General features: G+C 37.4%; 1 protein-coding gene across 1 annotated transcript in view; it reads right to left on the bottom strand.

Moving 5' to 3' along the window:
• NRF1 (nuclear respiratory factor 1) overlaps nt 1-12,140 on the bottom strand; it is a 124,446-nt gene extending 112,306 nt beyond the window's left edge. The window contains exon 1 of the mRNA XM_031939047.1: nt 12,044-12,140. The gene's annotated coding sequence lies outside the window, so the exon portion shown is untranslated. The remainder of the gene's footprint in view (nt 1-12,043) is intronic.
• Nucleotides 12,141-17,022: the final 4,882 nt, after the last annotated feature.

Genomic DNA, 17,022 nt, shown 5'->3' with positions numbered 1-17,022 from the left:
GACCAAGAGCCATTTTCCAGAGGATAAGTGGTTAAAGGATATGAATAATTTTCAAAAGAATTGCTAACTATTAACAATCACATGAAAAACTACTCCAGGAATAACAAGAAAAATGAAAATCAAAACAAAACAAATTTGAGCTATTACTGAGTTCTCAGCAAACTGACACACAACTAGAGATGGAAGTCATCAGAGTTGTGGATTAACCCAAACAGTCTCAAATGGTATTTGGAACTACATTCTAAAAAGAATTCAAATACCCATACTCTTTGATTCATGTTAAGAAATGATGAATGGAAGAATCTGGGAGAAGTATAAACTGAAGAAAAATGAAGCAGAATCAAGCAAACAATATACAAAAGACTTCAACATTGTAAAGAAAGAGAATTTTTAAAAAAGCCTAAACATAATATAATTACAATGACCAAGTTTGGTTTCAGAGAAGGAAAAAAAAAATCTTTCCTTGCAGAGGTTTAGGACTGTGGATATAGAATACTGCATATATGGTCAGATTGACTGAAATGTGCTTAGTGTTGAATTGCTTTTCTTCCTCTGCTCTTTCTTTTTTTACTTCTTATTATATGAGAGAGTTTCTAGATAGGGATAGAGAGAGATATGTTCAGAAATGAAGGTAACAATAACAAAAGGTATTTTTTAAAAATGTTTTTAATATAGCTTAACTTGCAAAAATAAATAACAAAAACATCCTTTAAAGAAGCAGCCATAAATAATCATACCCAAAGAAATGTGTATAGCTTTATGATGCCTTAGGGGAAAAAACCCAAAACTTGTGGATTAAGTTTCATAGTATAAAAGGGGAAAATAAGATATTTACAATGAATCAATACATACCTTTAAAAAAAAAAAAACTATGCTAATTGTGTTTTTATATGCTTATGGCCACTACTTTAGGATCTGGGTGTCTTATCACTTCTATGACTTGCATACTGTAACTGTCATGACACTCATGGACTACGCCTATGTTCCAAAACACTAGACATTTAATAATATCTTCATCTGACAGATAAGGAAAGTGAGACTCTAAGTACATTTCACATAGCTACTAAGTATAGAGATATGATCCAAACCCTTGGTCTTTCCTGAATACAAGACAGCCTCACTTTTTCCTCCAGAACCATCTGGGTCCAATGGCAAGATATAGATCAGAACAACTGGAGATGGCCCCATATGCTTAAGAAGTTAGTGTAACTTCAAGAAAATAGCTTTAATACAGTAGCAGAGAAAGAAGTCATATTACAAGACATTGAGAAATAAGTGGATAGTAATGATGAAGTGGAAACATCAAATGTACATTATTTTTAATTACTGGAAACTTGATATTGAATATCAATATAACTAATAAAACTTTATTTTTTACTATCTACATTTAATTTCAATGCAACAAAGATAACTTTTCAGCCACTTTGTCTCCAATAGGATTTTCTTTGTCCATGAATATTCTCATTTAATTTCTCTTAGATGGTAAACTACTGGATGCACTGTTTTTCTAATTCTAACCTTTTCACTTTGTATGTATTATTTTATAAGTTCTATCCAGATTTCAAGTGTTCTTCATACTTAATAATCTTAATTCCATCATTCCACTCTACTGCATAGATTCCATTACTTTATTGTATCATAATTTAACTATTGTCCATTGTGAACATCTAGGTTACTTCCAGTTTTTTTTCATTGTAAGTAATACTATGAAAATCTTTGAAACACTAACTTTTTCAATGAAATCAAGAAAAGACCTTCCGACCTTCCCTAATCACAAGTCTACATCCTCAAGTTATTTTGTATTTATTTATGTATGTGATGCCTTTCCCCATTGAATGTAAGCTCCTTGAGGATCAGGGCTGTTGCTTTTTTGTTTTGTATTTCTTATGCCTAGAATAGTGACAAGAACATAACAGGTACTTAAAAAATAAATGCTTGTTGATTGATAATATTTTCAGGCTCTTCCCACCAGTGAAAATTATCAGCTGTAAATATATGATTGTAACCTTTACCACATATTGTTAAATTGCTTAAGGCTGCAATTCTACCAATGTAATATACTTCAAAACCCCACCATGTTTTATTAAATTTATTTTGCCAATTTGGGTGAAATCAAGTTTGGTGGTGAGATCAATTTGATTGTAGATCAAAGTTATTTAATTAATTTAATTTAAGTGGATGGAGTTGAGCTTCACTTTCTACTTCCTCCCAAGCGTTTATTGTGGCCACTATTTCTACAACTTGGAAATGAAAGACATTGGAGACATAACTCTAGTTCAATAGCTACACAACAACTACTATGATTAAGCAATTATTACATTCAGGGAAGTGTGCTAAAGGTAAACATAAAGGTCAAGTAAAGAATAATCCCTGCCCTACTGACAATAAAATACAGCAAATACACAAGTAACTATAATATAAAAATACATTACTAAGTGATATGTGAGGGGAAGTGGTTATTAATAACTGGAGGGATTAAGGGAAAATTTCATGGAGGAGGTAGTATTTGAATTTGGGCTTTTAAAGATGGAGTAGTATTTTCAAAAAAAGAAGTACATTCCAAATACAGAAAGCAATATTAACAGAAGAACACAGAGGAGAGTTTGGACTATATTCACAGGGAGCAGTTTGGCAGATGGAAATAAGGTTTGAAAAGCAGGCTGGTACTCTACTGCAGTGCCTTGAATATCAGGTTAAGAAATGTCAGTTAGTTAATAAGTATTTATTAAGCATCTTCTACGCACCAGGCACTGTGCTAAGCTCTGGAGTGTGAACTTTCCATTCAATCCAATAAGTATTTATTATAAGCTTCCTATGTGCCATATACTAGGGAAATGAAGACAAAACAAAAACCAACCCCTGACTTCAAGGAACTTATTTTGGGAGGAACTTCATTTAGTAAAGATTAGCAAGCTCCTGAAGCCATAGTTAAGAGAAGTGATCAGATCTATGCATACAGAATATTAATTAATGTGACACTATGTGAAGAATGAACAGAATGTAAAGTGAGAGGAAGGAAGGAGGAGAAAGAAACTAGAGGTGAAAAGAACTATTAGGAAACTACTGCAATAATTCCAGTGGGCAGTCATGTGACACATGAGAAGTCACAGACAAGGGAAGACAAAGGGGAATAGAGGCCCAATATCCTGGGGAGGTAGAACCTATAGGACTCAGCAACTGATAAGCAATGGAAAGTAAAAGTGAAGTAATTCCAAATTTAAGAATACAGGGGACTAGAGCAATATGGGGAAAAATAGTACAGTCAGAAGAAAGGGGTTTAGGGAGAAAAATAGTAAGCTCAGTTGAAAATGAATTCTTTTCCTATAAAGACTAAACAGAACATATTCTGCTTGTTTCCATTAATGCTACAGCTGCCTAATACACTTTCAAATGTAGGATAAATATGATCATGCTAGGATCCCAAGATAATTAATAGAGTAGTTTATTATGCCAAGTCCATTCAACCAAAAGCCTGTCATGAAAAGGAACGGAGATGTGTAAGTTAATAGGTGGGAGAAAATGAGGTTAACCCAGGATTTAGAATTTATTCTACATTAAGCCAGTCTTAAAAGACAAGCACATTACTCCAAGCTACATGCCTCCCTCTGAAAAACCACAGAGAGGGGTGGAAGAATGCTCCTCCACAAAGCCTCTTGGACACAAATTTTTTTGTTTGTTTTTAAACAGAGTCCACAAAACCAAATTAATTTATGTGACATCTTTATTTGAAATGGACATTAAGATTATGAAAAACAAACAAATTCCAGTTTGATGCTGGAATATTAAGCATTGTAATTCTATTAAACCTTGCAATATAGTTTTGAGAAAGGCAAGTCTCAGATTTTAGTGCACAGATCACTTAAATATCATACATCATTAGATGCCAGGAAAAGTGATTTGAGTACTAAAATAAAAGTAAAATTTCATAAGAAAAACTACCAAAGGATGATTTCAGAGAGGCCTGAAAAGACTTACATGAACTGATGCTAAGTGAAGTGAACCAGGACAACACTGTACACAGAAACATTAAGATTATATGATGATTGACTCTGATGGGCATAGCTCTTTTCAACAATGAGATGATTCAGGCCAATTCCAATGGTCTTATGATAGAGAGAGTCATCTGCATCCAGAGAGAGAACTGTGGGGATTGAGGGCAGATCACAACATAGTAATTTCAACTTTTGTTGTTGTTGGCTTGTGTTTTGTCTTATTTCTCATTTTTTCCTTTTTGATTTGATTTTTCTTCTGCAGCAGGATAAATATGGAAATATGTAAAGAAGAACTGCACGTTTAAGATATATTTATTCACCATTGATTCACCAATGAATGAAAAAGAAATTCTAACTCTTCTAAATTAAGAAATTACCTTAGAAACCATCCAGACTTATCCATTAATGTTATGGATTTGTAAAATGAGACTGAGAAAAGCAAAAATGACTTGCTTTAAGGTTTGCTCAATTCTAGTCTAGTCATTTCAAGTCCACTATGCTATATCCCAAAAAGATTTCACAAAGTTCCCAGAATAAAGCAGAATGTGACAAATTTACTCCTCTTTAGGAGTCAGTTCAAAAGTTTGGGAGCCAGACATTTTTCAGCTTTTAAGAAAACAAAAACAAAACGGATAAAAGGGACCAGCATGTGACTAACCTGAGATTAAAACCCAAATGGCTGTAATAACACCAAGGATTCTGAAAGATATTTTGGAGAGGCTCAAAAAGAAAACTGAGTCTATCTGGCTAGGGTACTTTCTGAGCCATATACCAAATGAGGAGAACTTCTGGTCATCAGCTTCTTTCAAATTTGTACAGTAAAAAGAATACAATTCCAAGGCACCTGGAGCAGGGGATAGAGCCCTGGACTGGGAGCCACGAAGACTTAGATACAAATCCTGCTCACACACTTGATAGCACTGTTGACACTAAATGGTCTCTATGACTCCTTCCAGTTCTGAACCTATGATCCTATGACACAAGTATAGTAGTTAACTAAGCTCACATGAATTGATACTGTCTAGCACTGTCTACAGATTTTTCAAATTACTATGACAGTAGAAATGAGAACACAAATAAGCAAGACTCCAGCATCAAGGTAGATGCATCAAAAACACAAAGTATCAACGATAAAAACAGGTAGTTTTCAGAAGAGGAAATCAAAGTTATCTACAGTCATATTTTTTTTTAAATGCTCTAAATCAATACTGATTGGAGAAATAGAAACTAAAACAACTTTGAGGAACCTATCAAATTGACTCTGACAGAAAAGGAAAAGGATAAAAGTGGGAGGGAATATGGAAAAATAGGGACAATAATGAATTGTTGATGGAATTGTGAACTGGTCTAACCATTCAGGAGAGCAATTTGGAACTATCCATAAAGGGTTATAAAACTGTGCATAGACTTTACCTTCGCAATACCATCACCAGGTCTACATCCCAAAGTCATTTTGAGTCAAATTGAGATCCAATGTATAAGAACACACTATACTATATCTTCTAATGTAGTAAAGAAGCAGTATGATGTTGCTAGACTTGGAGCAAGATCTGATTTGGAATCCTGCACTGCCATCTACTTATTTGTGTGACTTTGGGCAATTTGTTTAACATTTCTGGACCTCAGATTCTTCATCTATAAAATGCAAGGATTGGAAGAGATGGCCTCTAAGGTCTCTTCCAACTCTAAATCCTATGTCAGTCACCAAATAAAAAATGAAAAAAGCAGTGTAGCCCAGGGACTAGAAAAGAAGGTACTAAACCCAGAATTCTAAATAATGAGTCTGTTAGCATTAAAAGGTATTCCAGTGATGACCATTTTAAAGAACATGATCACATAATTTGGAGGTTGAAGGATCTAAGTACCTGGTTCAGTCCCTTTACTGTACAGATAAGGAAATTAAACCAGGAGTTAAATAAGCAGAGGTTTTTTTCCAAGCAATTTTAGAAATGTGAGCACAGAAAACGGCTATTTTTATAATACAATATAAGTGATAGAAGGCTTTGAGCACCTCATTCTTTATAGAAGATGTAAAGGATAAGAATTTCCTAGGAAGAAATGTTAGGGATTACTTGCAATCTATACCACTAGAGGGAGTTCCCAGATCAATGAGATCATAAATACACTGAAGTGTACAATTCAAAGTTTCACAATAATTTTGGAATCTTCAGAACTCCACAAACTCAGTGTTATCATTTTGAAGAGAGAAAATTAAGAAATGATTGTGTATGACTTTGCCTATGTAACTCGGACCACATTGACATTCTAGTGTATGCAATTGCCAAGTTTCAAATTTATTTAAAATGATCATTTGTTCATTGTATGGAACACAGAACATCTTCCCACAGAAACATTCATTCCATAAGTATTTGCTAAGTACCTGCTATGTTATGAAGTCTGGTTAGTTTCCCAAGCTAACCCACAAACATCCATCTAACCCATTACATATATAATTGAATCATAAATAGTACCAGCCTATGCTCTAGAATCAGGAAACCAGAAAAGTAAATGAGCTTCCTCTCCTTTTTCTGGGCACAAAACAATCACAGGCAAAATTTTGAAACGGGTATGACATCATAGTTTATATAAACAGTTTATCTAGCTCTGGCTCTCTCTTCTAGAAAACCGGTACCTCATTTTACCTTCTCAAAACCAATCATGGCCTGCTATTCTCCCAAATTAAAACTCATATTCCCTCAATACACACACTCTCAGGTATGTGTTTTTTATTGTATATTTCTAAATTAATTTACATTAATATGTGAATGATCAGAAATTCCTTAGTCTTCCCATGATATTTGAATTTATAAGGAGGTAGTTAACATATCTCTAATTGATAGAATTTAAGATTGATAGGATCTATCTAATTGATAGAATTAACAAAATGAATAAATTGTAAACTAGTCAGTATGACACCTGGTTTGGGTCACCTAAGTTATTTTTGTTTTTCACAACTTTTTCCATTCTTAAATATCTAACCCTCAAGGATTATCTAAATCACACCTCCAAGGAAGAACATGACAGGGGCGATTGGAAATTCATAAATCAAGAATTGCTTGAATTCAGCAATTCCCTTGAGGAGAAAATTTTATATTATAATCCATCTAGAATTCAAAATTCTCTAAAAATTATGAAGCGAAGACAAATTAAGGAGGATAATTTTAAAAAGAGTTTCCCTCATCCCCTTACATTTAGTAGCAGAAAACTCTTGAACCTTATGATTCCAGTCTATTCCTCAGACAATAGTTGCTTAAAAGTCTATTATGATCATTTTTTATTACAATTTCCTCACTTCTCTAATTCCCTGTAGGATATTTGTTGCCAGGCTAGCTAGCAACATTATCATTCAGCACCAGTAACAAGAGGTCTCAATGTCTCTGCTCTTTAGTACTGTAACTACTTAGTGATGGAATATAAAATATTTCCAAAACTGTCTGAATATATGGTAAAGCTTCTTTTCATAGTTTACTCAGTCACCACTTAACAACACATTAAAATTCTATTTAAATTGTTAGTCAGTCCATCTCTATACTTATTTAGAAGTCAACCTTCAAATACAGCACAGCAGAAAATACAACTACTGTATAATACAAATACAAATACAAGCATAACAAATCCATAATAACTAGTCATCTAAAAGTAACTTTCATAGATTTTGGAAAAAAGTTTTGACACAAGCCATATATGCTAAAAATTCAGTAATCACTTGCTAGACTAACAAACCAAACATCCTCTTATCCTAATGCTTCTACTACAATCTATAATTCCTTCATGAACTCATCTACTCAAGAATATATGAAGAATTTTAAGCTACACTAGTACATTTAAAGATATCTGCAATATCTCCTTTAGGGACAGAGAAAAAGACATTTTGGACCCACGAAAAAGTAACTTTCATAGATTTTGGAAAAAAGTTTTGACACAAGCCATATATGCTAAAAATTCAGTAATCACTTGCTAGACTAACAAACCAAACATCCTCTTATCCTAATGCTTCTACTACAATCTATAATTCCTTCATGAACTCATCTACTCAAGAATATATGAAGAATTTTAAGCTACACTAGTATATTTAAAGATATCTGCAATATCTCCTTTAGGGACAGAGAAAAAGACATTTTGGACCCACGAAAAATTTCCTCACTGAACAGATAATTTAAGAGTTGACAGGCGATTTTTCAATTTCAGCATGATGGAAGTAACCTACAACAGGGTGGGGTGACCCTAGCATGCCATCACTTTCCTTACATATAAAAATTTCTCTATTAAGATAAAGCTAACCAGGGATCTTAAAACATCATTTAATAAGGTTCTTTTCAATAACCAAACCATTTGGGTGGATCTTAATATCTAATTCTGAATGGAAGTCTAGAGTAAATAATAGTTCCCTTGCATCATTTTTCTACTTCCCTTGTGCAGACAGCTATTTTTCATTCTAAGTTTTGTCAATGGTACATAAAAATAACTCTAAAATGAAGTTTCTTCTTAGTCAGACTAAAAAGTATTCATTGGTTGACTGTGGTGTCCTCAAATATCTTAATTTTGACTTTTTCCTCTATCAAGTCTCAAAAGTACTCAAAAACCAAGAAACAAACTCCAGATTTAAGCAACAATTTCAATTCAACAATGAAATAAAGAGACGAATCTCATTTTCAAAGCCAGCAATCATGGAATAAAGATGACAAACTAGAGTAGAGACATTCTACTGAGATTTTTTTTTTGTTTGACCTGTGATTCATCTAGTGAAGATTCTCCTACCATCAAACTTTTCTGAAATTGAATAGCCTTGAGTTTGCTCAAGATCTAGTCTTCCTAAGCCCAAGTCCAGTCCATCTCTATTATGCTCTCCGCCTCTTCTGTTCAGACAACGGTCATAATACCTCACTTCTATATAGAACTTTTAAGGTTCAATGTTTTCCTCACAGCACTGTTGTAAGTGGCTCAAGTACTATCTTTTAATAACATATTATCAAGCATTAAAATGTTTCCCTTCACATCCAAGAAAAACTGGACTGGTTCTAAAAGGGATAAACACAACATTGTCTCTATTAATTTTGCTAGATTTGGAGAAAACATATTTGCAGATTAACCCTGGTTGTGCATGAGCTTTGTTTTAATGGGGAACAGTAAAACAGGAAAGAGCTGTAGTGATGATAGTGCCAATAAAATATTCAAAGGCCCAAGATTTGTATTTATCTGCAAGATTGATTTTACAAACACACAATTATATATAGACTACAAAGAAACCAGCTCCATCTGGAGACAGCACATGTCACACAGAGATCTAAATTCAGATATCAAATTTCCTGGACTAATTACAGCCACAGATAGTGAACTCAAACTTCTGGTAAAGTGAGAGGACAGGCACTTGTGCAACTCAGCAATCGCTCCTCTATCCATCTCAACAGAAGAACAGGTGCGAGTGATTATCCACTAGAATCAGTTGAAGGTTGATGGTTTTTGTTCTCATGACTTCTCACCCAGGTACTTATTTGATGTACATGCATTTTCCCTATGTAGGACTGGCAAAGCCTAACAATACCTTTGGTGAAGTCTTTCAGCTCTACTATGATCCTGTGATTTCATTCTTCAATGGTATAGGCCAGAGGCAGGACTTTAACATCTGGGTATTTTTCCTTTGAAGAGAGATACTAGTGTGTACCCTATGATTCCTTAAAAACCTACAAGTCAGAAGACGGAAATATTTTACATGATCACACATTTTCTCTATGTGGAACTGCTTACTGTCTCAGGGAAGGGGGAGAAGAAAGAGAGAGAGAATTTGGAACTCAAAAAAAAATTATTTTAAATGAATGTTAAAAATGGTCTTTACATGTAATTGAGGGAAAATAGAATATTATATTAAAAGCACAACTTAAAATCAGCATCAGGACTACCATACACATACAGAAGCACTTGTTGATGGAAAAATGGTTAATTCTATTTGCCGTTTTATTCAACACCTATTATTAAGATGCTGATGTTTGTAAAAGAATGTCTGTCTCTAGCATCACAGAGCTTATAGTCTGAGGCCCTTAAGAATTATTAAATTTTATATAAATGTCTTAGTACCCTCTTGCTTAGATAGAGGCAGACTGGGGACAATCCCCAGTTCAGCTATTTGGTTCAAATGAACTTTAGGCTTTCAGATGTCTAAGTTAGGGGAATGAACCTTTTAGGGGGAAATATCAATTGTGTCATCAACATGAGAACAGGGGAATGAAAAACCCAATCAATATCAAAATCTCCACCAATTCCTTTCCTGTCACCCCACCAATCTTTTCCTGAATCCACAGCCCAATTTCATTAAAAAAAAAAAAAAAAAAAAAAAACTTACGAGGGATAGGGGCTGTTGACAAATTTATTAGAAACATTTTTTTTAAAGTCTATTAGATTATTTCAAAGCATGAAAACACAATCTTAAGTATAAAAAAACAGTGAAACAGTAAGTAGAATTCATATCCTATGCATAGGATAAGTTGAATTTACAGTAAAAGCACACTAAATTATGTCCATGCACTATTTTCCAGTCTTTCCTAATTGTGCTCTGATGTACAAACAAGGCGGGGTGCTTGGTACTCACAGCACCTTCTATTTGAGACTAAGTCTCTAGGGCTTTCAGACACGACTCTGGGGTCCCCTCTATGTTGAAGAACATCCCCCCACACACCAGCTGAGCAAAGTTCGGAGCCAACCCCGGCACGCTCGGCCCAAGAACCGAGCATGAAGGAGGGAAATGACTTGGGGGGCCGAGAGGGCAGCCCCGGGAGGGGCAAGGGGGTGGGTGCCACGGCGGGGCCTGTCAACATCTGACAGACTAACCCGCTTTCCGACTCCAGCGCCTCGGGCGCCCGGTGGGGCCTCAACGTTTGCGGGACCGAACTCAACCTACCATTAAAAAAAAAAAGCACGGCCATCCATGACATCCCGGGAGGGCTCCCTGCGAAGCCAGGACCCCGGCAGCACCAAACCCAACGGCTCCGATGGGAGCCCTGTCCATGCTAAGCTCTGAAAGGGGCTGGAGGAAGAAGGGCAACAGCTCCTCCATCTGGCCGCCGCACCAGCACTGCGGGGAGCTTTCTAAAAATCACGAAAATGCCATCTTCCGAGGGCCGGGGGTCTCGGGGGCAGCCGCCCTCCCCGAGGGGCCGGGGACCCCCGGCCTCGCTCCGCCGGGGGGCGGGGAAGCAAAGGGGAGGAGGAGAAGCGGCTTTGGCATTCCCTCCTTGCAAGGCTCGGGCTCGCGATGGTCAGTCACACACGAGGACGCTCGAGAGCCCCCCTCCTTTTTTTTCTGCGGCCGGGGGGCCCTCACCCCCAAAGCTCGGGGTTCCCAAGGACCCTAGTGCCAAGGACACGGTCTCCAGTGGGGCGGGCGGAGGGAAAATGTCCCTCCTCAGGGGTTGTGTACAAAAGGGCCGGCTGTCTCCCGGCTCCGGCCGCCGCCGCCGCCTTCTCCGCCCTCCTAACTTGGAGAAAAGGTGGGCAAAGCGCCATGTTCCCCCGCCCGCCGGGCCCGCCGGACTACCTGGAGAGGCAGCCCACGACACCCCGGCGCGGGAGGAGGCCGCCCGGGGAGGCCGGACTCCCCGGCCGCCGCCACCGCCGCCGCCCAGTCCGAGCACAGGGACGAGGGGCCGGCGCGGCGGGGAGGCCGGCGGCCCCGCCCGGTCCCGCGCCCTCCCGGGGCCTCTCGGCTCCCAGAGCCCGCGGGAGGCCGAGGCCGAGGCGGGGCGGAGGCCGGAGCCCGGCGACCCGAGGCTCTTCCTCAGGACGGTGCTTCCCTCCTTTCCTCCCTCCTTCCCTCCCTGGCCCGCCAGGCCGCCCGTGGCCTAGCGCGGCCTGCGCATCCTCGGAGTGGCGGTTTGGCGGGGCCGGGCCGGGGCCCCCCGCCTGAGGCGAGCCGGAGCCGCCGTGCCCCGAGGCCGGGGGGCGCTGCTTGGGTGCCGGGGTGGCGGGCGGGCGGGCCGGCCGGCGGGCTGGCGGGCGGGCGGCGTGTTGCGGCTGCGCCGGGGCTGAAATAGCTGGAGATTGCGCGGTAGGGCACTCACCTCAGAGCGGCTGCGCTACCGCGGGCCTGCGCCGTGGAGACTGCGACCGCGCCGGCTCCTCGCCGCCTCCTGCCACCAGCGGCAATGGCGAGAGCTACCGCCTCTGCCGCCGCCGCCGCCGCCGCCGAGGAGGAGGAGGAGGAGGTGGAGGAGGAGGAGGAAAAGGGAGGGGGGTGGGGGAGCACGCACGGCACGCACGGAGACTCCTGCTTCCCCGCCCGCCCGCCCCGCCGCCATGATGGGGAGGTCAGAGGGGCTGCTCCGCGGGCGGGCGGTGAGGTTCGCGAGGCCGATGTACGGCCTCCCCTTTCTCCCCACCTTCCCAGCGCCTTAGAAACGGAGCCCCGCCGCGGCGTGCGCCACGGGAGCAACTCGAATAATGAAGTGCCGAAGCCTCGAGAGTAGTCACCGGGTCGGGGATGGCTCAAGACAAATCTGGAGAAAGCGGCATCTCGCGCAGCCCAGTAGTGACCTTCCCAATATGGTGCCTCTCCAAGCCAAGCGGCTTCTCGGGGACCTTCCTCCTGTGGGGCCATTATTATGGCTCCCTCCAATCTTCCAGAACTCTAACCCGAATGCCATCTTCCCCTGGTTCTCCCCTCATAATCCCCCCCAACAGATACGTAGTATTATTTATTACATATTTTAATAATGTGTACTTATTATTAAAATATGTATGTAAAAATGTATATTTATTGTGTATTACATTATTACATATTTTACAGATTACATATTTTTACATACATATTTAGTAAATATACATTTACATATTTACATATTGCATACATACTTAACAATTATTACATTGTTGATCCGATATTAAATGTAAACATTGCATTTAATCTGAAATAAACATTTTTACTATAAAAACATACTCTATGGATATTATCCTGTTATTAGAAATTAAAGTAAATACATTATAGTTAGCATATCTATTGATTATATATTTTCATTATAAATGTTATTGATACTATATTAAATTTAAAGACATTGCACTTAATATGCATTATCTGATGCATTTATATTTTATTATAAATATTGATATACTTAATGTAAATATATGCAATATGTAAATATTATCTATCTTCCTATTTTTATTATAAATATATATTGATGTACTATTACATTGTTAACATTGAATGTAAATATTACATTTAATATGCAATGTATTGTTTATTGTATTGTTTTCATTTTAAGTGAAATATATTGGTATATTGATTGTAAATATATTACACATGTATTATATTGCCTATTACAGTCTGTTTTCATAAGTTCATGTGTAATATATTAATATATTGATGTCATTTTAAGTTTATTCCATATTACAGTTAACATGCAATTTATTAAATACATTTTGAAAAACAAAACTATGTAATAAGGAAGTGCAACTATGAAGAACTCAGAGAATTGAAATAATTAAGTTAGACACAGCAGAGAAATACATGGAAAAAGAACATACACAATGACAACACAAAATACAACTCAGCAAATTCAACAATGTACTACACAATCAAAATTAAAACACAAACTCTGTTAACAGCTTTAAACTACAAAATTAAAGAGTGATAAGTGTTATCATTTACAAGTCCTTAAAAACCTTTGTCTAGCCATTAATCTGGTAATTAATAAGTGTGTCAAAATAAAATGCATCTTAATTCATTAATTGAAATAAATGAACTGTGGAATTGGCCTCCTATGGTTGTCCTCTAGCTTATCAATATTTTTCTTAAATTGTTGCACTGAGAATTGACTCCAAAGGTAGTATATCCAACGCAGAATACAAAGGGACTTATCAGTTCCTTATTTCTGGAATCTTAAACCTCTAAGCCTAAAATGACATCAACTCTTTTTTTCTTTTTTATTATTATTATTTTTTATAGCTTTTTATTTACAAGATATATGCATAGGTAATTTTTCAGCATTGACAGTTGCAAATCCTTTTGTTCCAACTTTTTCCCTCCTTCCCCCCACCCCTTCCCCCAGATAGCAGGTTGAACAATACATGTTAAATATGTTGAAGTATAAGTTAAATACAATATATGTATACACATCCGGTTAATTGCTGTATAAAAAGAGTCGGACTTTGAAATAGTGTACAGTTAGCCCCTGTGAAGGAAATCAAAAATGCAGGCGTACAAAAAAAAAGAGGTATTGGGCATTCTATGTAGTGGTTCATAGTCATCTCCCAGAGTTCTTTCCCTGGGCGTAGCTGGTTCAGTTCATTGCTGCTCTATTGGAACTGATTTGGTTCATCTTCATTGTTGAAAAGGGCCACGTCCATCAGAATTGATCATCATATAGTATTGTTGAAATATATAATGGACATCAACTCTTTTGGCCACCATATCATACTGAATTTGCTCACTGAATATGCATTCTAAAATCTCTAGAACTTTTTCATACTATCTTTTCACCCTATCTTTTAACTGATAAGCTTATTTTTTGAATCCAAGTATAAAACATAAATTTTCTATTTCTAGATGTAACCCACTATTTTAGTTTGTCTTCCAATGTTTTAGCTATACCTCCTAGCTTTGGGTCATTTGCAAACCTGATAATCATGCTCCCTACATTTCATGTAACTCATTAAAAAAAATGTTCTAGAATTGAATATTATTGAATGATAAAATGTTACCAAAAAAAAAAAAAAAAAAAAGATCTAAGGTAGTAAGAACTGATTCAGAATAGTAACCAGAATCAAAACCAGGAGAACAATTTATACAAGGACAACATTATAAAGGAAAAACAACTCTTAAAGACTTTGGAACTCTGATCAAAGCAATGACTAATCACATCTTCAGGGGACCTTTGATGAAGCATGTTACTTCCTAAGAGAGATATAATGGGCACAAAGAGACATAAATTTTTGGTTTTGCTTGACTATGGAAATTGATTTTACTTGACCTATCCTTATTTGTTACAAGTTGTTTTGTTTGTTTTTTTCCTTTCAGTTAATTGGTGGGAGGAGGGTGGCTAGCATTAGTAATGTCAAAAAAAAGAGGGCCATTAAAATCTTTTTTTTTTTATACACAAGAAAATAGGAAGTTCTGAAGGAAGCACAAACAAAATGGACAATGACGAAATAACTTGTGGTATATGGATGTGATAGAAAGTGACAGTGGCATCTAGAATAACAAAAGAGTCCATTTCATCCAGGGCCATCTCCAGTCATCCTGATTTCTATCCAGCCACTTGACCCAGATGGCTCTGGAGGGGAAAGTGAGGCAAGAGACCTTGCCCAGCCCTCCCTCACTTAAGTCCAATTCCCTTTCATGTCATAGCATCCCCTCCCTGATGTCATGGTCCTCCTGGAGAATGAAGGACAAATAACAATAACAAATATGAAAAATTCAGAGAAACATGAAAACCAAAATGGCACAGAGTAAAGAGAGGAGTATAAAATAACAGTATACACATAAAACAACTACTTTGGTCAAACATAATGGCCAGTTTCATATTAAATTGTCATACTATTCATATTAAAAGTTAAAGGTTGCATCTCTTCTTTCCATTAATAATAAAGGTTTGCGATTTACATTAACTAATGCTGAATGAAGTAAATAGAACTAGGAGAACGAGAACGTTGTACACAGTAACAGCAACATTGTGCAGTGATCAACTATGAGACACTTCGCTCTTCTCAGCAAAACAGAAATTTAAGATAATACCAAAAGACTTATAAGGGAAAATGCTGTCCACATCCAGAGAAAGAATTATGGAGTCTGAATGCAAATCGAAGTATACTATTTTACTTTTTTTCTTTCTTGTGTTTTTTTTTTCCCCTTTTGTTCTGATTCTTCTTTCACAACATGACTAATGTGGAAATATATTTAATATGATTGTATATGTATAATCTATGTCAGATTGCTTGCCATCTTGGGAAGATGGGAAGGAAAGGGGGAGGGAAGAGAAAAAAATTTGGAACTTAAATTTTTATAAAAGGGTATGTTAAAAAAACTATCTTAACATGTAATTGCAAAAAATAAAATACTAATAAGTAGAAAATATCAAAATTTATATTTGGAAAAATTTTTTAAATAGTAATAAAGGTTTCCTAGAAATGTACTTTTGTCAGAGAGGTATTTGATGTTCTCATTAGGAACTAGCATCTCTTTTGTTGAAAAAAAGAGTATCAATAATTTTGAGATAAGGGGCAGCTAGATGATAAAGTAGATAGAGGGCTGATTCTGGAATTAGCAAAACCTGAATTCAAATATGGACTCAGTCACTTACTAGCTATGTGATCCTGAGCAAGTTACTTAACCTGGATTGCTCCACAAAGACAAAAACAAAAGCCACACCAATAATTTAATTTGAGGATTTGTTGAAAAGCACATGTCACAAAAATAAACAAATATGGAATCTTCCCAAGATAATTTCCTTCTGCCCCCCAAAAAAAGTTAGCCTAGTTGGAATCCTCAACACTTTTGCTTTCTAATTAACTTTATATTGCCATAATTTGGAAATAAAGCAAGAAAATGATTTCTAGTTTAATGATCATGGCAAAGGAACTATTGAATTTCCCTACCCTTTTTTCTTTTTAGCGATATTCCTGGTCCAAAGTCTTCATGACATTAAATAATTTTGTGATTAAACAAACCCTAATTTTCTTTCCCCTTTCTAGTACCTCTCCTAGGCTCCATATCTTAGACTTGCAATTTGTTTTGCTAGTTCATACTTAATATTTCGCTCTGTCTTCCAAGGATAATGTGTCTGCTTTAGCATTATTATATTTCACTTCAACAACAACACTATATGATGACCAGTTCTGATGGACCTGGCCATCCTCAGCAACGAGATCAACCAAATCATTTCCAATGGAGCAGTAATGAACTGAACCAGCTACGCCCAGAGAAAGAACTCTGGGAGATGACTAAAAACCATTACATTGAATTCCCAATCCCTATATTTATGCCCACCTGCATTTTTGATTTCCCTCACAAGCTAATTGTACAATATTTCAGAGTCTGATTCTTTTT

Source organism: Sarcophilus harrisii, chromosome 5 (genome assembly GCF_902635505.1).
Source record: "Sarcophilus harrisii chromosome 5, mSarHar1.11, whole genome shotgun sequence".
Classification (NCBI taxonomy): domain Eukaryota; kingdom Metazoa; phylum Chordata; class Mammalia; order Dasyuromorphia; family Dasyuridae; genus Sarcophilus; species Sarcophilus harrisii.
This window is presented reverse-complemented; position numbering and strand designations above follow the sequence as displayed.